Here is a 16,700-nt window from a genome sequence, read left to right as displayed (position 1 = left end):
TTTCATAATTGCAAAGCTGGTTGGTCACAGTTTCTCATTCCGATGCGTTATGAATCTCTGACCGAGATTTATAAAAGTCACATTTGCGTGCAGCTAGAAAAGGACTTTTGCATTTGACTTTTTCCCTTCTTTCAGATTGTACAAAATTCTGCAATACAGTCTTTGTGAAGAATGTGAAGAATGCTTTTAACGAAATACATTTTTTGCAATTTGAAGGAATTTGCAAGATAAAAATAGCAATATCTTCTATCTTTATAATCGAATGGAATTTATTCGAATAGCAGAATATTCCATTTATATTTATAACGATCACACTATTGTAGATAGAGATATTGGTTATAAACTTAGATACTAAAATGCATATTTTTATTATATTTTACGATATTTTCTACAATATGCAATCTATAAATTGCAGGAATATTTAAATTTCTTTAAATACAAATTGAAGTTTGTATGTAAAATAATTTCCTCGCGATATTATATTTATTGCAATTTGTGTCAAACTTACGACACTAACGAATCTGTAAAGTTTTCAATTCGATCGGAACGTAATTCGTGTTAGTATAATTCTGTTTAAATTTTCCGCGTGATTAATAATTAGATTTATCGATGAACGTGCGAACAATAGGACACTTAGTATCAGCATATGCTGCTTATCCGCAAATAGCCATGAATACGTTGCCAATCCGTCGGATGAGCCAGCCATTATCGTATCAATATGCGCCGCTATATCATATCGCTATCGACAATACCCCCGGTTCGTCGAGCGCCCGGTTTGTTGCGCAAACAAATACTAATCACGCTGCCTCACGTCCCTGACATTCAAACATCCCGATTTTCGGAGCAGAAATTTCGCACACCGGCTCATCGATCGTCGATGAAACCTGACCGACACACTCCGGTACTGAATGCACTCGCGAAACGAGTACGTTTATTGTTAGCATCGACGCGGTACATGTACAATTGCGTGCGGCGTACCTTGTGATTGAACTATCAGAAAGGTTGTTCCTGAAATTTGCATGGTAATCGCGCCATTATGAAACCGGGCCCCGCGTAGTTAATCGTCGGCTCGCCGCTTGCTCTTTTCAACTTCGCTCCGAGAGAGCGTTTTAAATTAAGTAATTTATATACGAGTATATTGCGCCATAAAACGTTAACATTGAAAAAAATTTCATAATTTTTTTATATTTTTTAAAAATTTAAATATACTTCCGAAGAACGTGTTAATTTCAGTAAGTTAATGTCGCATTGAAAAATTTGCAAATAATGTCTTCGATATAAAATCAGTTTGCATTCTTATCAAAGTTAACAGAAGCGATATCGGTATATTGATTTTACCGCCGGAATGACAAGAAGGTGTACGGGTGGAAAATATTGGAGGCGAGAGCTTGCAAAATACATACGTTACGCTCGCTGATGATAACGACGTCGTTTCGAAGCGATGGCGTCCTAAAAAAAATCATTATACTTAGATTGCATCTTAGCTCACGTCGTTGCATAGCTTTGCACTCGATATACATGGAGCGGAACGCTGAATGTATCATGTGAGAGAAAGCTTTTAATAAACATTTATATCACCTTCTTGGAAAGAATGGAAATTTCAAGAAAACTTTACAACGTCAAATATTTCAGTTAAGTGATCAAAGAATTTTTAATATAAATAATACGGGAGCAATATTTATATATATATATTGTAATATCGTACATGTGTTTGCAAAGTGTCATTGCTCCTCGTAAAGTAGCTCGTCATAAAGCGTGTCGCTTTCCTCGGCGAATTTTGTGTGTCAAAACGGCCGAGAATCCGCCTCGCCTCACCGTACACTCTCATTTGAAATTTTGCGCAATTTAAGCCTCCGCCGAACGTATCGCTAACGCCTTTCAGGGTGTGTGCGTGTGTGTACGTGCATCCAGTATGCATGCATAATGCATGTAGCTTTATCTAGCCGCGCGCGTAGGTCGTGTCCCGCGGCCTAGGCGTCGATCAATGGCTGGCATTGGTCGATATACTAATCTAGCGTGCAGTTTGCCACACACACCACACACACGCCCGCACACGCTCCTCGCACGGCGGATTCTCGGCTCTCGTGATGCACACTGCGCCGCGCCGTGCCGCGCCGTGTCGAGCTGCATCGACGCGCAATCACCGAGCGTGCATCGCGCAGCATCGCGAGGAAAAAACAATAGATGCTTGTCAGACGAGGCAGCGAGGCGACGTGAGAGAATGCGAGATGGGAAATCGGCGCCTGGAAAAAAAAAAAAATATAACCAATCGAGTTTTTTCGCTCGATCGAGATTCGACCGCTTCTCGTGTCTCGTATCTCTCCTGTGCTTTTTGCGCCTCGACGCGTTTGGGAGCGCAGAAATACGATGTCGGGCAATATTAGCCCGATAGAACTGCGAAATGCGAGCGTGTAACTGCAAAACGGGATCCTCCGCCGGTGAAAATGCACAACTTGTGTACAACATTTTTGCGTTGTTTTTATATTGTTTCTGTCAGTTTTGCGTCGGCAAAAAACGACGTAGCGAAAACGTATGTAGTTTCACCAAACTTCCCGCGATGCGTTGCCGTCAACTGCATCGTAAATATGAACGCGTTGCTATAATTGTTTTACACACGCCAGAAGATGCTTATTGTTCTAATAGAACGAATGCTTTGTTAAACATTTTGCTCACGCTATTTTAATTTTGTTGAAAATTTTTATCGAGAGAAAATTGTTGAAAATTTATATCGGGAGAAAGTATGACGTTAAACGAAACACTAAATTTAATCAAAATAAAGAGGATTAAATTTGAATATTGGCGTGCGCAGCAACATGTGCATCTAAATATTGCGTCCGATAATGATTTAATTATTATTAATTTGAATGTAATCGAATACATTTTCTCTATTACGAACCTCGTATTTCAAGCAAATCGTAAAGCAAGCGGTCGTAAATCGTGCTCAATTGTGTTTCTCGTGTTCATTATTAACTATGCAGCAAGAATGCGGGCCGAATTGCGAAGTGACCAGCGGACGGATCTCCTTGCGACTCGTCGCAAGTGCATTGAACGCGAACGTGCTCCCGCTACGTCGCATTCGCGGCCGATGCATGACGTGCGTGCTAAGGCGAAATTCCGTATATGGCCGGTGGATTGCATCTACCGTTGAGCCCGCCAGCGCCAGGGCCGAGCCTGTTCGCACACATTCACGCCCACATTCGATGCCCCGGTTTAATACGTCATGTTACTTACCGCTGGCAAATATATACCCCGGCCGTCCGGTGAACATCGCGTCTATGCAACGTGCGTGCCGCAGACGGGAGCGCGCTCCTCGCGTGTCCGCGACAACACCCACGCGCGGCCCTACGAATCGGCGATGCGCAATTGATTGGCGAAAACAGATGCGTCGCGAATAAAGAGTGGATGAACGTTCCGGAAATAGATGGCTTTTGAGCCTGCGGTTCGCGGTTCGTTAAGCTTCGTCGGCAGCTTTGCAATTTCCGGCAAAGCGCGCACGGGACAAAATATTTTCGATAGTCGAAATATTTTTCCGTTTGTTTATACAGAGACAGACCGCGCTTCGGTCTCACAGTCGCGCGACAAAGAGATGTTTACCTATACACCTGAAAGCAATTTGAGCTCCGAAAATATACGGTAAATATATCGGAACGTAATAACTATGTTTTTTTTTCTTTTGCGAAAGCAGAAAAATACCTACGCGGCTGCAGCGAAAAATGAGAAATATGTGAGATATTTGTGCTTCATGATTTCGGAAGTGCTTGTCTTTCGCGAGCGAAAATATTGTTTTAATGTTTAAATTCGTAATTTGTAAACCGGAGAGATATTTCAAAAAGTTTCAAAAGTATCTCTTAAACGTCCGTCACTTTAGCCTGCTGCGCGCGATCGCAACTTTTTAAATGCACTTTCAATTTGTGACAAAAACGGGGAACGAACTTCCTCCCTTCGGCGAAGTAGACGCGCCGCCGCCGAGTTTGCAACTCGGCGAAGTTCGAAGCAACGAAGATCTTACGTCGCGCGAGTTTCAATCTTCCCGCGTGACATTAGTCGTCACTCCTCCGCAAATCTCCCTCATCTCTCCGTTTTGCATTTCTCCGAGTCTTCAGGATGACGTGTAAACGAACAAAGTTCCGGCGCATATTGCATGATTTATTACTCTGCCGTGCTTAGCATTTAAACTGTCGTTGCTCCAAGCGACTCCAAAATTATCACGTTTTTTTTATGGAAAAATGTTTCGGGGAAATTGACACCCGCGTCGAGTATCTCATGATCTTAAAAATTCACTCTAATCCTGATTTATTTTTTATAGCAGTGCGAATTTTTTCGAGGGAGGTCCTTTTTATTCCGGCCGAGATCCGGAAAAGGGGAATCTCTATATTCGCCAAATGGTAGATAGGCATTGTAGATAAGCATTCGCATAATCGAAGCTAAAGTCGGAAATCGAGAAGAGTAGATAGCGCTTCTATTACTAATAGATAGATAATATCGTGGAAGACCAATTACGTATCGATACCGCGATTATTCCTGACAAATCTTACATCCTGTATTCCAATTTATGCGACAAGCATTTTTTCACGATGAAGATTAACCGATAAATCGTGGAATAACGAAAATGAAGTAACAAAACTGTAAAGAAAATTTTTCGATACGTAAAGTAAAAATTTCGATATTTTACGACTTCCCGAACTGGATTGAACTTCTTGAAATGTTTATGGAAAAAAGTTGAAATTCAGATACCATCCCCTAATGTACACCATCCCCTAAATCACGGATAAACGTTTGCATAATCGAACCCAACGAAATGGGATGGAAGGACGGGCTCCTGTCAGTATTCCTTTCGACAGAAAGAGGGCACTTCACATAAATTATACAGATAATATCGCAGATCGGATTAAAGATAACGCCAATATAGCACGCGTGCCAGTTTTGCATACTACGCGCCTTATTTATAACAAATCCACTTTTTCACTTTTTATTCGACTTCCCTTGCACGATATTTCTATCGTATTATTATATTTTATTATATCAGTTATTTTGCAGCACACACACATTTTAATTTATTAAAGCAAATATGTAATTAAAAATTTTGAAAAAGTTTTTAATACGTACTTAAAAAGCTGTGCAACTTTTTATCCCGCGATATTATTTTTCCCGCGCTTATAGTACCAAGGTTATAATCAAACGTAGTTTAATATCTTAATAATCTGTCGTCTGACGAATTTTTATAGACAAGCTTCGAAATTGCGTGGCTCGAGTCATGAGGAAAGTTCATACTGAGGGATTTATTACCAAAGGAAAGAAGCATTTTACGAGCACCCTCGTTTTATTGGAACTCGAAACTCTAAGATGCTTCTCTGTCCTTTCTCTCTTAGTGCCTCTCTCTCTCTCTCTCTCTCTCTCTCTCTCTCTTAGTGAAAATTTCAGTAAAGCTATTAAATTCCGCGCCCGCACAAAGTAAGGGGATTTTAAAAGCGGGCGCGGTTGCGACGCAAAGATCGAACAGGAAAAAGTTCTCGTTCGGCTGAACTCGATTTCGCGAGCGAACGCTGAATTATGCAAGCACGTCACTCCGCCGAAAGTTCGTCTCATTAACATCCGCGAATGCCGCGGATGCCCGATTTAGCACCGCGGGCGATAAACCCGCATATAATCTGGATGCACGGGATTCCGCGGAGACGCGCGAATATTAATTAATAACGAGGGACTACACATTGTCGCGTGAATCGATGAGCGACATTATTTTTAGGGTGACAAATCCGCCGGATCAATACGAGAATTGAGGCAGGTATTATAAGAAAATGCACTGCGCCGCAGCCGTCGCTTCCCGCACGAGATGAAGTCCCGAAGTCTCGCGACGGTCGATATCAAGCCGCCGAACAGTTAATAGATACTATTACCGTCGATCAAACTTTTTGCTCGAACTTAAAAGCCGCCAGCGCGTCTTACATCAACAGACATGTATTTTAAATTTCCTCGAATTTATGTGTATTAATAGACTTCATCAAAGTTGGCTTAAAAACTTCTAACTCGGAAAATCGTTGTAAAGAAAACTTAAAATTCGTTTGTGCGCTGCTTTTAAAGATACTAAAAAGTTACAGACTTTAATGCGCGTTTGCATACAGGTTTCTTTATATTTGTCGCTATTCTTCGATCTTTGAATTTTATGCAATTAAATAATATTTTTACGAAGTCGCGAAGTAGCGATACTTATGATATTACTGCGTTATTTCTCGTTTTAGTTGCCCATCTGCTGTACCATAAAAAGTTTATCACTGTACTCGTACAGTACGATCAAATTTTATTCGAGTTGCCCTGCCCGGCTGTGAAAGAACATATAAAAAATTTCTTATCTTCGTGTCATTTGAATTATTGGGTGGTGTTTTCTCTGCTATATTTCGTCAACGTGCAATCATATATTTTCACAGGCACAAAACAGCTTTTTATGTCGAAATAGCTGTTTATAAAATTTGTATTTTATATAATTTTTTGCGTAAATTTTTCAACGCAATTAAGTTCGATAAGAAGGATAAAATGTTAGCGACTTCATCTTACATTTTCGCGAATTTAAACAAAATGAAACGTTTCGCTTTGTCTCAATTGCGTGTAAATTTGAATTGGAAATCGAGCTGCAGCATGCAAGGATGACGAACTTTAATTTATCAACATTCCGCACAGAGGGAAAAGATTGTAGAGCAACGATTGCGATGTCAAGTATGCATGCACTCAAGTAACAAGTTCCTTCGGGCTTAACGTACGCTTTGCGCTCACGATATTATAGAAGAATCTTGTATACATCGTGTGTCGTGTTATAATGCAAAGTTCATAAAAGTCTTTCTGCGGAGAAGCACGAGGCAGCAGTTGATGTTGGCGAAACAAAAATAAAGATGAGAGCGACGAAACACGTGCTCGGACAATTGTTTTGATAACATCTAACATTATAAATTTAATAACTTATTGTACTTTTACATAATAATTTATAATAATTAAAAATAAATGTCTGTTATTAATGAGATGAAATACTATACGCGAAGTACTAAATCGAGATTATTGACATTTCAATTTAATAAGGAGAGATTAAAAATACGCGTATAAAAAATGTAACCTGATCTGAAACGAGATCTCTAATTACGTTGACAATGAAATAATAAACGTCAATTTGTTCGAAGTACAATCAGTAGTCTGTGTAATATTTTCGAGGTGTACTTTAGTATGACGTCAAAGTGGAAGGACATGATTTGTTTGCGTAAACTCCTTTGAAACTGTAACGCTTCGTCTTCCCACTCCTATTTATTCAGCATGGCATGGTGTGTATCCAAAGCTACATGCTTCGTGCTGGATATTAATCATCTTTGCAAACTCGTCACGATGTGACGATGCGTTTATCTTTGGCAATAATAGAGCACCTGATTACAAGGAGTAATCATAATGCTTTAATGCCGACGTAATCCTACACGTGTAATCCGCAATGTTACGATAGAAATATATACGAATTGTTTAATTCTAGCAACAATAGAGATCGATGTTATAAAAGTAAATATTTAGTTTTGCGAACTACGTTAAATTGATTTATTATTGAAGCGCGTTAATTGTCATCAATTTCATTTCAGCATGTACGTAAAATATAACAATATTTTTTTTTTCATGTGAAACTGTCGTGCGTCCGCCGCTTTCTTCTGTTGTCAAATATTTATTAAAATAGATTGAAATTTAATAAAACTCGAAAATGATATAAAAATATTATTCGCGCGATATCAGTATCATTTTTTGACATTTGTTTGCTCTGCCACTTTTCACTCGTGATGAATACTCAACAGAATCAACCCATGGTCTCTAATTAAAACACGCACGAAAGAAATGTTAAGAATTGTGCGGCATCATCGGCGCGAGTGACGGAGTTTAACAATTAACTGGTGGCACGTAACGCACGTACTACTTGCGTCTACATACTTACTCCCCGCGGCGAGTGGAATATTAATGAGCTCTGCTCCACCTCGTGGAGCACGTCACGGAGCAGTTATAATTATGCCTCTACCGAGATTAGCCGCTCTCTCGTACCGTCGGAAGGCCGGAGTTTGCCACTTTAACTCCGTTCGGCGAACTAAATTAATAAGCCTCAACGCTGCATTTACGGTACGCCGAAAGCTTTGCGCTGTTAAAACTACAATCGCAACGAGAAGTGGCAGCGCTCGGCTGCGAACATTTAACGCGCTTACCGTAATATCGTCAAAAATTTATTCTATCACACATGTCTGCTGCGCAGTAAGGCATACATATACGCGCGTGTGCGTGTTAAGAACGAGCAATATTTTGTCAACGAATCTGACTTGTTAATTCTGCAAAAATCTCGTGAGATACCGCAGTCAGCTCTTTGCACGCAAATTCTTGCAAATGTAAGCACGCATGTTACTTGCTCCTGTCCACGACTGGAAATTTAATCTGCTGAATATACGTACAGTAAACAATGGCCGCTATTTCGTCAATTTCCTGTAATACCGGTAGCGGCGGTAATGGAGAAATAAACAATGTTATACATACATAGTACACATTGTAAAAAAATATATGCCGTTTATACACGTTTTCCATGATTAGGTGGAATCATAATTCTCTCAGACATTATTGCACTGTGTGCGGTATGAATTACGAATGAGAAAAATGTCACAAGATGTACACGCAATTTCTCTCTCCGTAATGAACGCGAGTGCTGTTTGATATTAATTTACTTGAAGAGATGCAAACAAGATACATTTTACTTTTGTTTTGCATGTCATTATTTTATTTTTTATACGTGTATCTTTTATTATTATTCTTTTTGAAAATTACTTTCAAAATGTATTTTCAGAATATGATTTTCTCCAATGATTCAATTAAATTCAGAAATTCTCGCGAACGTGTAACGACAGGTTCGAATGCCAACGATACGTGTGTACGTTATATTGCATTTACACACGCATATATAGCTGCAAATTAATCAATAAACTATGCATACTTGCCACGCATATGGATGAGAATCTTGCCTGAAGTAATAAAGATTATATAACGGAAATTTCAACCTATCGAGTTGAAGCTGTAAAATACAAATTACAAAACATAAAGATTTGCAATTTTATACTGTCGTTCTTCCTGTCGATGTCACGACTGCGCGTGATTTCATCATTCCAGTTGCAAATGTTAGAACGATCTTTGCATCGGTTGCCGAAGTTTCCGACTTCATAAAGACGGAAGTTTCAAGTGTAAAGTTTACATTACGATTATGCAAACATAACAGGCGAATGCAAACCTTCACCCCGAGGCGAGGTGAACTGTCGTGCAAAATCTCGCTCGCATTGCGAAACAAGCTTGCGCTGCGCGACGGTGCGCATGATGAAATATCTCGGTTACAGATATATGCGAAAGAGATTTAACTTGAAAAGTTATCAGTTTTTTAAAACTATAAAAATTAATAGTGAGAATATTCTATTATTATTTTTTATTGTACAAGTTAAGAAAAATTTAATCGATTAGTTAAAGGTATTATGAAAAGTAGATGTTAGTGGAAAGCCTTTTAGTTTCGTCGTTTCTTTTGACAATTTGTCACAAATGTTATATTTCTCAAATAAAAAGTCACAGCACTTGGAAATTTCAACTCGTGCTCGATTGAACTTTCCTTGAAACGAAACAATATCTTTCTTCAGTAAAGAAATTTTATTTCAACTTTATTTCAATTGAGGGAAGCGCCTTCATACGATATGATCAATCCTATCTTTTCAATTTGCTTTTGTCACGCTTCATGCTGCCACCACACCAGATTGATCGATATACAAAATAGCACATGGATAGTGCTCGACGAAACCATTATAGTGTAACGTGAAATGGATTTGATTGACGTCGCGGAAACGTGATTTTTTCACACACATGCGGATTGTGTATTTCGTGTCATCGGCGACGCGCGCGAAAATAAAATCCGTATTAATTTTTTTCCGGGTCGCCGAGGTGAATCGCCCTTTCGATGGCGCGCCGCTTTCGGTTTGCACAGCAGCGATCTGGTTTCACGGGGACTGTCCGTGCGGAAGAAATATATTCCGGAACTCTACTTACACCCCGCGCCACTCCCGCGGGGGAAACACCATAAAATAAGACGTGATTTATGCTTCCACCCTCTAGTGTCTTAACGCTATAAAATGTCGGCGTCGAAACACGGTGCTAAGGGGGTGAACTACCTGCCTGCCGCGAAACAAAACGCCGCCGCACATCGTGTCGAGGATGCAGGTTAACCTGCCGGCTGGCGTATGACCTCAGGTGCACCGCCTGCGAGAAGACGTTGGCATATCGACCAATGCCCTGTGCAGCCGACCTCCATCCACGCCGAGCGCGCTGTTAATTTATTTAAAGTATTTTCGGCCCCGCCAGAGACGCATTTCTTTTCTGTTTTCCCCCGGTATTTATGAAACAGACAGATATTTATGAAATACGTATTATTCGCGCAATATGCGCGATGAAAAACATGTGTCTTGCGTTTTATATTACTAAATAATATTGAAAAATAGTAAAATATTTTATAACGCATATTTTTCATAAACGAATATTAAACTGATTTCTCACAACGCTACAGAACTCTTCTAAACGAAAACCGTTGAACGCTCTATGATTTCGAAAGCGTGAATAATGTTATTCATGACGCAATTCGAAGCCATGCAGCGCGCGCGAACGACTTTTGTTCGCAATAAAAATTCTAAAACTCGCACTAAATCCAGAAAGTTACATGCCTCATCTTACATAATGCATTGCGCGTAACATATAGATTTCTAAAGAAAAATTAAGCCAAATTTGAGCGAAACCTCTATTCTCGCAAAACTAGCCGGCGAAGAGAAGATACTCGCCATCGGCTCGTGATTAAATCTTAAATAATCAAAGCCGTGGAACCGTTCTCTCACGCTACCACGACGCACTACCAGCGTGTGTGCAGTAAAAGACCTTTCCCCTGCACTTTGGCTCGATTTTCTTTTTCTTTCGCCACCGTGAACGTCGACATTGACGTCGACGACGAAGTCGGCCGGCCGCGTTATGTAATTAGATTCTAGTGGATAAGAGGTCAACCTGTTAGGAAAGCCGGCCTCAGCTGCCAGTGTAGTACGCGGTCGTGGCCGGTCGCTTCTGTGATGTTACCAGTACGCGCCCCATACTCCGTGACAAACGAGCTCGTAAATGGCCTAATTAGTGCGAACATGCGCCCTTCCGTACTCGGATCCTTCGGATTCCCCGACCAAATTCCTGCCGCTGCGAATAGTATACTATTGACGAAGGATTATACCTAAACGTATCGATGTATTTTGCGCGATATGATTAAACCTTTCCAGAGTCTTTTTATTTGCAGTCAAATACGCTGTAATTTGTGCTGAAATTAATGTAGCTTGAACTTTGATTAAATAAATTTTTTTCCTCTTTTTCTGTTTATGTTATAAATTATGTTTAAAGAGCAAATAACTCTATTAGTCTTGTGTAATCTCCGGATTGTCGTCGCGACCGAGTTTTATAAATTATATTCCATCGTGTAAATATAACTTATTTACGCAATATTATTTTTAAAGAGTAGGAAATTCATCATTTACTTTTCCGAAACGTTTATCTTACGTCGATGTAGATATCTCAGCTATTTTTGTTGTAACGACATTTCGAAAGTAGAAGTTGAAACGAAGCTACGTATGCAACTTGGAAAGAATCTCGCGTCCCAAGCGACATCAATTGCCGCTGAGACGTAAAAACTTTCTAACCCGCAGCGAGCATTAAAAATTCGTCATACCGCAAAGCAAACGGAAAGTTGCAAATAACTTTTCCGCAGGAGACTCGCTCTCTTTGCAAAAGTAATATGTGTCACTGTAGGATCTGATCGCGATGACTTCGATCTTCGCGTGACTGCACTCATTTATCATTGAAAAACGTATTCGTTTGGAAAATGGAATTTTGTATGCCGCTGCCAGGGAAGGTAGCAGACCGAAGTCTCTTGTAAAAACGTTTGCACTCCGCGACAATTAACGCGCATTGCGTATACATGTTGCCGTGGACGAAAATGGAATATCGTATTTTGATCTCGCTGGTGGGCGATAGTAATATAATATCCTTCCGATGAATCGGAAACACGGTGGAACGATTAGTCAGCTATTATATCACACAGTGGGGTTAGATTATTATTTACATTATAATATGTTATTATCATTTGTGATAAAATATATATTACTTTATATGTATAATTATCATTTCATTTTGAAATTCATTATGCATTACTTTAACAACCGGTGTGTCTGTGCTAAATAATGCAACTCAATTTTGCAGTTAATCAGTTTTCTTTCTATAAATAGAATTATGTTGAATTATATAAAAACTATTATTAAAATTATTTTTAGCAATGCTTAAATATTTTATGCGTTCACAAATTTATGATTTGCAAATAAATCTTTTATTTCCAGTTACTCGATAGAAATGCGACAGATATTAAAACATTTTTATCTTTTTATTGATACTAAAAGTGCTAAATATATCGCAGTAAATTCAGGCACATATGCAAGGAATTTTAATATATTTTTATCAATTAAATTTTACGTCTTTATATTACTACTCGCTTCATTAATATTTTTAATAAAAAAATTTCTTGCTATAAGCACATGATTTATGGCTTCATCTTTTCAACGAAAAAAACATTAAGACTGATGGACTGACAGATATTAGACTAGACTTTTACGATAGACGTTAATTGCGAAATAAATGATCGATAGATGGTAAAATAAATTATTCCAAATCTTTTCAATTTGTATAAAACAATAAATAAAAAATTGAATTGTATAAAACAATAAAATTATTTCTCTCTGTCAAAATTGAAAAATATAACATTGCTAATTTCTACAATTCCGTTCTTGAGAGACAAAGGTATAAATGTATGATAAATGTAGGAAGGAACTTACTGTTTTAGAAGCCAGAAGAATTGACCTACATAACAATATTTCTTAATCGATCGATAATACATTTACATCAAGTTAGAGAAATCTCTATGAAAAACGACTGGCGGAAATCAAAAGTCATAAAATGTAGGTTGCGGAAAAACTCAAATCAAGTGTATCAAAAATTCCTACCGGGTTTTCGTGGATGATGCATGTCATCAGCGAATCATCGCGTCTTCCGTCCGAATAGGAAAAAAAGGGAGAGGTTGACTTCGAGATGAGAAATAACGTTCCGCAAGATAAATGCACGGAAAAGGGGTGCCGCGGCAGATCCAATTTCTCAAGGGGCTGAAATGTCGGTTCGGTGACTGTTGTTCGAAAAAAAAGTAGTGGGCGGAAATAAATCGTGCGATGGTTGGCCAAAAGTTAGATCTACAATCGGGAGAATTCGATTTTTCAGCCGTTATGAAGGATGTGCCAAAGTTCCTTTTTTCACGATAGACACTTTGAAACTCGGTGCAAAGTTTTTCTCGAATTTTTAGCGAGCTTTTTATCTGCAATGGTGAAGATGTTGATATAACTAAAGTACACGACAAGATTGCGAAAAAATAGTTTACGTACGAGTTTAATTCCACTCGTGCTGCAGTCGTTCAAATTTGAAGACGAATCGAAAGCTCAATGTCAAGCCTGGGAAACTAGCTTCTCACTACATTTTCGCGGCACGTCTCTCCTCCAAGAGAACGTAAATATACTTGCGATACTTGAGATACGATAGCTATTTCCCAAACGCAGACAGATCTCCATGTGCGTTGGTTGCAATGGAGATATAACGTCAACTGCACGCTGCTCTATGGCATTTCCGAATATTCAACAAGATACGATGTAAAAAGTACCGGATATACGTATGACGGAGACGTGCAGAATTTCAGCCTTTTGAAATTGCCATTTAACTAATTTTAGCGATAGTTACGATTGAATTTATCATTATTATTCAGATGGAAAAATCGGAAAATCTGCCAATAGCAGTGTGATTTCATATATGAATGCAAAAATCGTATTTGAGCTGTGATCAAGATACGTCGACGTTCGTTCATACGTTTTTCTGTCATCTCGTATCTCTCGTTCTCGTACCTCATTTTATCTGATACAATACCTTTGTGCCATTTTTGAATATATTGGCAAGCTTATCGAATCGAATAGAATTTCAAGAAATATTTAAGTTATAAAACTATCAGTGCATCAATAAAATATTTTTAATATACGAAGTTATGATCAGTTAAGATAAATATCAATCGTAATTTTTAAATATTTTTACGGATTTTTTAAATATTCTTACATGTTAAAGATAGTATATTAAAATGATTTATTTTCTCAATAATCGTATATTTAAATATATAAAAAGTCAAATACCATATGTACAGGCGATGTATCGCACGTTTTAGAATGAATCCTTCAAACTGATTTAAATTTATACGAAGTGATAAACTTGGAGGTGGCTGCAAGCGTAAAATTATGTGTGGAGAATTGAAAGTAAAATCGTATAGTGCACGTTTTATATCGAATTCATTGAAGAGCCTAATTCGACGTACGCGTTTTAAAACGGTATGTGTGGAATTTTGATAGAATCTGCAGCGACTCTAGATGTAGCGGTGAAAGATTCCACGTACGCTGTACGATTCTATCTAGAATGGCAAGTAAAGAGGATTACATACCATGCAAAGTATTCACAACCCAGTTTTCCTTTCCGCCGAGACTTTGCATGACACAGTATCACGTGCGAGACGTTGAATATCTGACAAATGGGCAGCTATCAGCTATATCAAACGTTACAAAGATACATGAAAAATATGAAACAAATATTCGATATTGTATTTTTAATTACAAGCGCATGTATCCACTGTGAAAAAAAACATACATGATTGATGAGATCACTTAAATCGTGTGTTTTGCTAGAAAAACAGAAAAAGGAACAGTGATTCTTTTCTATTAATCTCTATCATCGTGCAGTGCCGAGTGACGAATGATGTCGGACTCGGCTTTGGACCTAATGCGACGGACAGATCGTTCGATCAATCTTCGGGAGAGAAGGAATTCGCCACGGGATGATTGCCTGAAGCTACTGTGATAAGAGTCGCGCCCAAAAGGACACACGAGACAATTTGCTCCATATAAACTCTGCGGAACTGCTCTTAATTAAAACGCCCGCTGCAGCCGCTTCGATTAAATTAATATTTAGGTTCTAATATCGATTGAATTAATATTCGAGCGTCATCGTGCCTGATATTGGCACAAGCAATCTTTAATTACATCATCAAACAAATCGTAATACCGTAAGGTTTATTGCAGACATCTATATATTAGATTGATAAAAAAGTTTATCTTCTATTAAAAAACAGTTTATTTTGGAATTAAAAGAAAAAGAAAACTTATTTTTAAAATTTTTAATTGATATATATTGAAATAAAATGGAATTTTTCAAACTAACTTGAATGCGTAAAAAAGGTGACATAATTGTGTCTTTATAAATGAACGTGCGCACTTTTTATTAATTGGATGTCGCCGCACTTGTCTCAGAAGAGCCATAAATCTGCGGACGTCTTCTGACGACCTTCGTCATCAATGCCGAGCACGAATTCTAGATAAACTTTTTTCGCCCTTAGGTGACAGGTGTTCATTTAGAAGTAATCTACTGCAGTAGCTCCCGAGACCTGCCATAATAGGCCTAAGATCCACCTTGACAGACTTTATCATGACTCGAGCCTTGCGACTTCATCTTCGTTAAACGTGGCCTATAATAACTCACGTGGTTTTTACTATCATTTTCTTATTACTCAATCGATGTCCTTTCAGGTCGATAACACAATTACAACACGTACTTGGATCGCGGCGAAAGCAGAATTCCTTCATTAAGAGTCTTTTTATCGCGAGCGTCGACAATTTTGTTCCCGTCGTCCGACCAGACATTGACATTTTCCACTTATTTCGTAGAGCCGGTTACTCCGCGCTTAATGGCTCGCTACAATTAAATTTTCGGATTCGCCTGCGACTACACGCCCGTTCTTCCGCTCTTGTACTCTCTTTTCTTTCCGCTAATGGCACGATCATTTTAAACTTACCCATTTAATGAGTTACATCATTTTGCATTTAGAACGCCAGTTGCGGAAAAAGGCGCGCAACTCTTATTCGCAGAAATAAAGTTCGCTTTTTCAATTTTCTCGCATTAATCACATATTCACGCTTAACCATAAGTAGTCTTGCGTGGAAAATAATATTCTTTGCGTTATAATTTCACTTGTAAATCTCTCAGTTTTACTTCTATTTCCTTCTCATGCGTGCTAAAAGGTATAGACAAAAAAATTTGTCACGTATTCGTATTTTCGAAGATATTTTCTTTCATGGAAGTATTTTTCTCTTCATTAACGAACAGATGACAGACAGAGGACGAGCTGCTCGCGAATTATTTTTGAAATACTGAAAGTAGAGCCGATTAAAATGAGAATGGAAGACTTACGAACGCCCACGTCGCTTTTTCGCTCTTCAACCGCTCTCTCGGCGAAGTTATTGATTGGCGTATGAACTTTCAATAACAACCGGTCCAGTTGTGCCGCGCTGTCGAAAATAAAACGAAAGGGACCTTCAAAGGATTACACGTTTGACGCGAAAAAGCTTGAAGGCCTCAAATGGCATTATTCAATCGACTTCTCTCTTTTTCCTTTTCGAAAGTTCCGTTTAACTGTGCTTGGAATCGTCCAGAAAACAAATACTGTCGTCAGACATAATCGTCTTATTTATTAT

General features: G+C 38.6%; 1 protein-coding gene and 1 long non-coding RNA gene across 8 annotated transcripts in view; one reads left to right on the top strand and one right to left on the bottom strand.

The window, feature by feature from the left end:
• Positions 1-2,352, bottom strand: part of LOC136999762 (uncharacterized) — a 60,094-nt gene extending 57,742 nt beyond the window's left edge. The window contains exons 1-2 of the long non-coding RNA XR_010890080.1: positions 1,706-2,352; positions 1,404-1,449 (exon numbers count right to left, since the gene is read on the bottom strand). This is a non-coding gene — a long non-coding RNA (uncharacterized lncRNA). The remainder of the gene's footprint in view (positions 1-1,403; positions 1,450-1,705) is intronic.
• Positions 1-16,700, top strand: part of Dop1R1 (Dopamine 1-like receptor 1) — a 129,311-nt gene that overhangs the window by 93,982 nt on the left and 18,629 nt on the right. The window lies entirely within an intron of this gene.

Source organism: Linepithema humile, chromosome 4 (genome assembly GCF_040581485.1).
Source record: "Linepithema humile isolate Giens D197 chromosome 4, Lhum_UNIL_v1.0, whole genome shotgun sequence".
Taxonomy (NCBI): domain Eukaryota; kingdom Metazoa; phylum Arthropoda; class Insecta; order Hymenoptera; family Formicidae; genus Linepithema; species Linepithema humile.
This window is presented reverse-complemented; position numbering and strand designations above follow the sequence as displayed.